The sequence below is a fragment of the Nematolebias whitei genome, chromosome 15, assembly GCF_014905685.2.
Source record: "Nematolebias whitei isolate Nwh7 chromosome 15, NemWhi1, whole genome shotgun sequence".
Classification (NCBI taxonomy): Eukaryota; Metazoa; Chordata; class Actinopteri; order Cyprinodontiformes; family Rivulidae; genus Nematolebias; species Nematolebias whitei.
The window spans coordinates 33,690,626-33,698,152 of NC_056512.1; the positions used below are offsets into that span (position 1 = coordinate 33,690,626).

General features: G+C 39.4%; 1 protein-coding gene across 1 annotated transcript in view; it reads left to right on the forward strand.

The window, feature by feature from the left end:
- aatka (apoptosis-associated tyrosine kinase a) overlaps positions 1-7,527 on the forward strand; it is a 37,577-nt gene that overhangs the window by 270 nt on the left and 29,780 nt on the right. The window lies entirely within an intron of this gene.

The window sequence follows — 7,527 nt, forward strand, 5'->3', positions numbered from 1 at the left end:
ATTATTATTATTATTATTATTATTATTATTATTATTATTATTATTATAAAACAATCACTCTAAGTATTTAAGAAGAGGAGCTCAAGGGTGTTTTCTCTCCAATCAGCCACTCAGAGCTCGGTGACAAGAGGGTTAAAAGTTCTATCTGCACTAAATCTGCATAGTCCCACACGTGCATCAATGCAGCTGTGCATGCATGCGTGCGTGCGTGCGCGCGCGCGTGTTTAATAACAGCAACATTGAGGTGCATGGTTCAGCTGTTCGAGTTTATTTTTTTTCCCCGTTCAGACATTTGATCTTCCCCCAGTTGTCAGGGTGATGGGAGCCCTGGCAGAGGCGAGCCCAGGTGTTGCTGCAGTGCTTTGGGACGGCACGGAACAGGTCAGCCCAGCCCTCACCCAGGCTGTGAGGGGGGGGGGGGGGGCAAACAGGGCTAAAGCGAGACCCTGCGCCGGGTGCGGTGTGCCAAGCAATAAAATGACAAATGAGCTCAGTGTTTCTCAAGTGTCAGGCTTTAGCTGTCCAAACCAAACCACTCTCTGAGTAATCTCTGATCCCATTTTGTCCACTTATTCTCCCCCCCCCCCCCCCCCCCCCCATTTACACATTGTAGAGTGCACTTGGCTCCAGTTTAAGGGTCTTGTGTAAATGCAATGTTCACCTTTATTGCACCACAATGAATTTGAAATATGACTGCCTTATGTTTAGGATTTTACGTAGGTTAACATGTCCCATTTTAAAAACCTGATGGAATCACCAGCATCAAACAAATGCACAGTGAGTTTAATGTGACATGAACGCTATGGACATTTTTTAATAATAATCCTTGAACGAACAAACAAATCTGAGATTCCTTAAATAAGGGATGCAGCAGAAGACAGAGGCCAGTGTCCTGTTTGGAAAGCAGGTACAGTGGATGCTGAGCTGGCTGCTCCTGGCTCTGAAGAGTCCAAAGTGAAACAGACCGGCTCGCCAATTCAGTTAGGGTTTAAACACCTGCTGTCTTGATTGTCGTTAATTAAATTCTTTGGTGTCGTCTTCCTGAATAAGGTTTAAAATGTTTCAGTCAGGATTTTGCAGTAAAACATTTTTGTTCTTTAGATGGCACTAAATAGCATCACTGGCTCGTCAGGATTTAGGAGGGTGGTGCAGGGTGGATATGAGCTACATACAGCTGGGGACAAAGGATATTTGGGTAATCCCTCCTGTCACCGTGATCTAGATTCCTAAAAACAGAGCCTCTCTAGATCATTTTGCTCCCCAATAATTAGACTTGAAATCAATGTTGCTATGGCGATAGAGGGGGTTGTGTCCGAGGGAGCCTATCTTCTCTGTGGCTGGCTTTTATTAAAGAGAACAGTCCCGCTCAGGAAAATACATCATTCTGGTTGAGGTATTTGCTGAATACTGTTTGAGTAGTTTGTGGTATAAATAAATAACATTACGATGCACATAAGCAGACAGAGTGACCGCAGGAATATCTGATGCCTCCATTTTTGTTAGAGCTGTTCAGTTGTGTTTTGCCGACTCTCGCGCAGTCTCGGTTGATTTGACATCAAAGCTCAAGTGTAGACAGCGTTTGAACTTTTGCACCCCTCCAGCTAACCTCCACAGCTGCACTTCCTCCTTATGCTCTGGGCTACGTGAGAACAGCGTGTGCTCTACCTCCACACACACACACACACACACACACACACACACACACACACACACACTCCTGCACACATTCACAGTCACATGCATCCAGATTTATAGGAAAACAACCACTGGGGTCAGGTCTGCATCTTAAACCGTAGACAGGAACAGGCTCACTGTAACAAGCTGTGGCATTCTGCACCACCAACCCTATTTAACTTCAGCACCATGGAGAGTTCTCCTGTTTGAAGCGGGTGACGTGTGAAGGTGCACGCTCTGTTCACACGTGATGTGAACTGGTTTACTGTCAGGGCTGCATGCTGACAGTGCACCACCGTGGGAGTTTGTCTTTCAGCGCTCTCCTCTGATGCCTGGAGGTGGCAGTGGCATCAAGCTCCAGTTCCATGTCGCCCTCACACAAACAGCACAGTATGCATCGTGCACTTTCTGCATGCAGGAAGGCCCTGCACATGCCCTTGTCAACACAAGAGCTGCAGGCTGTAACATTAATACCAAAGAGATAACACGTTAGAAATGAATATTCTGACACGCTCACTGAGCTCCTCCCGCTGACTGAGTCAGAACAAGCTGCTGACTGTTGGATTATTCATCTGCCCATGTGTAGCACAGAGCGCTTTGGTTGTGTAAATCTGCCTCTGGGGGGAAACTGGAATGAGAATGAAGTGGATTAAAACAGTGAGGGGGACCCTTCCATGTCTTCTGTGTGCTCTCAGTGCAAAGATGTGGTGCCTCCTGGTTCTCTTATTAGATGCTTGTGCATGTGCAGCGCAGAGGAGACATGTAGTGTTTAATTTATTATCAAGACATGCACATATTTATTCTGTTCTGAATTATTGAGCTTTAGACAGCAATTTACTAACAGCACACACTAAGGTGTACAGGGTTGGCTAGTCAGTTTGTTAGACGTTGCATGTTCAGTTAGCCCTCAGAGTTAAAGTTGGGGATCAGATTCAGCTACTACCACACAAGATTTTAGCGCAGTACCTGTAAAATGTACGTGTTTGTCAACCCAACGCTTATTTTCCGAGGGTTCCGCTAAAACATGTTCAGTGGTAGATGAGATATTTTGCTGACAAACACATATAAATGAGAGAAAACATTATCGCCCCTCCTTTGCTTCAGTACAGACAGTACCTCACCATATTAACTTCTTTTGCAACATAACTGTGTGAATGTTTATGAAGCTTTCACACTATTGTGATCCACTTTTCTTCCGTATGTTTTTCGGCATCTTTCTCGTTCCACAATTTTTGTGCTATTTCAACAAATCATATATCAAAATGTTCAGCTCTTTCAGGACAAACCTGCTGTGACTTGTATTGGTGTAACTTCAGCTTTATGAAATATTTAGCCTTTTCTGCCATTCTTTTTTTTTTAATATATAAAATGAATTGTGCTCATTTTACATCCTTCACATCTTTAGATCTGTTTACAGCCTTTTACTGTTCCTTTCACATTTTGTTCTGATTCATCTTTTTTTCAGCCTCCTTGTGCAAATTTAAAAATTTTCAGCTACTTTCAGCTGTTTTGTGATCCTTTTAGACTCTTTCTGCTAACTACAACATTTTTGTACTTATTCTAACTTATTTCTGCTGATTTCAGCTTATTATGCTCTTTTCAGCTTTTTTTCTGCTTGTTTCAGCATTTTCTACTATTTCAGCTACTACTTAGCTGTTTTTACGTTAATTTGAGCTTTTTCGGCTAATTCCAATTTTTTTTCACTCATTTCAACTTTATTCAGCCTAATTCAGCAAAAATGTACTCTCTCCACTTCCTGTTGCTAATTTAAGCTTCTTTCAGCTTTTTTAGCTATACTTTTCAGCCATCTTTGCTCATTTAATCTTTTTTTTTTTTCAGAAAATTTCCGTTTCGTGCTAATTTCTGCTTCTTTCAGCATATCGGAGCAAATGTGTTCTTTCTGCTTTCTTCTACAAAGTACTAATTTAAGTTTGTTTTAACTTTTCAAGTTAGCATTTTTGCTAATTTCTACTGTTTTCAGATAAATTCAGTTTTTGAGGTAATTTCTGCTACTTTCAGCCTAATTAACTTCTTTATGCTAATTTCAGCTTGTTACGTTCCTTTCAGCTTTTTTCTTCTAGTTCAAGCTTTTTCTGCTACTTCAGCTAATTTTTTAGCAGTTCTCTATGCTATTTTTAGCTTTTCAGCTAATTCCACATTTTTTAGTGTATATCAGCTCCTTTTGCTTCCTTCTGGTAGTTTAAGCTTCTTTTTGCCTTTCAAGCTACTTTTCAGGTACTTTTAAGCAATGTTTTTACTAATTTCAGTTTTTTTTTTTGGCAATTTTCTTAATTTTGTGCTAATTTCAGCTTATTTTAACCTAATTCAGCAAATATGTGTTCTTTCTGCTTTCTTCTGCCAATTTAGGCTTGTTCTTCCATTTCAGGTACATTTCAGCAGGTTTTTAGCTAATTTCAGTTGTTTTTCAGCAAGTTCTTCTGCTGCAATAAGCATTCACACTGCATTTTTGCAGGAAATGCAATTTCTCTAGTTTACTTCTGCCTTTCCTCTCACAAACACCAACTCTCTCCCACAGCACAGCTCAACATTAACACACACACACAGTCTTTGTCTGCATCTCGAGAGTCTGACTGAAATGTCATCTCAAGTTCATCTCAAGGGCATATTTAAGAAAGGCTTTTGTTATGCAGACACGTGTGTGTGGCTCGCACATGCATCTAATTTGGTTCATCAGCCAGAGCCGTAAACACTCGAGTCTCCTAGAGTGTGAGTGGAAAAATGTGCTGTGTCAGCAGAAACTCAGTGCTCCAAAACCTGTCAAGTTGTGTTGACTGTATAGTTCATGGAAACAAAGTGTGTTTTCTCTTTCAGATACTGATTTTTTGTTTTGTTTTTTGTTGTTAGTTTAATAGACAAGCTAGTGTTTATTTCAGTGTAACAGTTATAGCACAGTTTGAATGGTGATTTGTAATTAAAGTGGCCGTTTAAAAAGATTTGACTCAGTTTTTCTAGCTGAATTTGTTTCATGTTAATAATCCATTCTTTTTAAAACTGCAATAGTAAGTCGTATGCATGTTTCAATGGTCATTAACTCAACGTTACATTCAGTTTAGCCTTTTACACTCACGGCAGAGTTATCCTTATCATTAAGGCACAAAATAATTACACACTTAAGTATTGATTGCTGCTGTGCTAATAACAAAACATTAACCGGGCACTCTGCGCTCAAACTGTTGTTAAATCAGGATCTTCAATGAGATTTGGGCTGAGGACTAATTCAATATATATCATCTGTTTATTTATGTGAGTGATCAGGAAGTTATTTTCAATCAATTCACTGATTGTATCAGGGTGGAAATGAGCAATCTGTTCATAATTAAGCCACGGTAAATTTGCCATAACATGCTGGAAAAAGTGATTAAAAAAACATTTATGGAGAGACATTGAGCATGAGTAAAAACAATGCAGTATATATATTTTTACGTTACTTTTGGGCTTTAAATTATTTTCACATGTAATTGAGGCTGTGGTGATAATAGCAGGAGTAGTCTCCAGAAAGTGCAAGATCTTTATTAAAGATTTTGCCATTGACTATTAGGAGCCAAATCTGACTGTCTGTTAGCAAAATATCTCACGAACCACTAGACAGATTTGAATGAAAGTTTCAGGAAATAAACACTGATTGTGCACGTACAGCTGTTTAACTTTTGGAGCCAACGCTGCTACATCCACCTGACCTTAGAAAACACAAAATGCCCATAATTTAATCAGTATGAATGATCTTGAGCTACTAGTTGAAGTAGTTGTAGCTAAAAGTCATTAACAACACATACTCCAAGTGCTATCCATTGTGCAAGATTTGAGCTACACTGTAGCTAACCCTGTTTGTCTGCTAACAAAATATCTGGTTAATCACTGGATAGATTTCATCCAATCATTGGAAACTTTCAGAAAGTAATTATTAGATGTACATCTATAAGTAATCACCTAGCTGACAATTCATTTTAAGATGGCTGCCTCACCTAATCAGTCAGCTAATACCTAAATGTCAGTCAGTCAGTTTTACAGAAATTGGGCTAAAATTTGATGTGGTAGTAGCTGAGCGTCATTTCCGTTATATACCCTGAGCATAGCATCAAGCTATTGTGAATAACCTGATTTTCAAGGTTTGACTAATACAACAACACAGTGTTTAATAATAGTTATTATTAGTATTTAATTTAACATTTAATAACTTAATTATTGGTGTTATTTTTCAGATTAGGGGTACTTACAGCTTTGGCTTGTTGCACATTTGATGGATGACCTCCAAGTTATTGTTTTCTATTCTTTGTGGTCAGAATCAATATGTGCACTGAGTAGCCCTTTGGTGTTGAACTTTATAAATAATCAATGATAAATGGATTAAGCTGCAAAGCAGTCAGTTACAGTTATTGAATATTAGGCGTTGTGCCTCTCAGCATACACAGTGATGCCTGAATACTCTGCTCAGGTGCCGATGGAGAAAGAGGTGACAACTACTGTAGATTATTTAACTAAAAGTGTGTCAAACTGTAATAAAATGTATTTGTAACATGTTCAGATAGTCGATAGTCTTGAGTTAAAAAAAGACCTACATTTTGTCATTAAAACAAAGGTGGAAACGTTTAAAGAGCTTAATTTTCTTTATTTTTTACTATATAGTTATATGCTTCAAATGGGTTTAAAACATCTGTCTGATAAATTAGTTTGGTAAACAGCTGATAATAAAATAGTGTTTGCGTTTTATTTATGCAGAGGAAGGATGTTGATTGCTCTGCGTTGTATCCACTCAAACAATGATTCATAGATTTAGCAGCATTCCATTGATTTTCCCATTTGTTTCTTTGTAGTGTCTGACAGATTAACACTAAAACTCTGTCTGGCATAGACACAGTTGACATTCCTTCCGTTTGCTTTTCAGTGTCCTTCTGTCTGATGAACATGACAGGCGTGTAATGCTGATCTACGGTGGTCCTCCTGGGCTTTCTCTCCCAGTTAATGACAGTTATCATGGCTGTCTGCAGACCAGTCCATCTCTCTGCCAGCTGCAGTCATTCGTGGGGAGCGGGTGTAGAAATGGGCAGAGAGGAAGTAAACTGCTAGAGGAAACCACACATCCCACCATTAATCATGTTTCGCTGCTCCCCTCACTCACTACGTGCTTCTTGGGAATGACATCTGTGCACAAACGTGTTTTCAGGCCTCGGTCTTTGCTCATCCCTTTGGCGTGTATGTCTCTATCCTGCTTTAGCTTCATGTCCCTCTGTCCTCATTTTAATGAACCCCACCATTTGTTTTCTTCAATGCAGCCTAATAGAAGGTGAAAATCTAAAAGTGATTCAAAGGTTTTATAATCTGTCTTTCACGTTCAAGTTTTAAACTACAAATCATCTTATAATGAAACGGGATCCAGTTGTAGCAGTTTTGGTCTACAGTAGTCCCTCGCTACTTCGCGGTTCGTTTATCGCAGACTCGATCTATCGCGTTTTTCAAAATAAGATTGGACATGACACACAACTGGCTGATTGATGGATGAGCCGCACGATCGGCATGGAATTTTTATTTAAAATGAATTATTTTAAATTATTTAGCGTCTGCTGTACCTTTGTGCAGCCCACACTGCAGGATAAGCTTCCTGCTGCAGCTGATCAGCTGTTCTCTGTGCAGAGCAGTGAAGTGGGTGTGGCCGAGGGCACTTGCAGGTGGCAAAGAGCAGGGGAAGCAGAGAGCTGAAATCATGACATCCCGTGCTCTTTTAGAGCTTTAGAGTTTAGAAACATTGCTTAGAATATTGCAAGAGTGTGGGAAGGGTTTAAAACACCTTTATATATATATATATATATATATATATATATATATATATATATATAT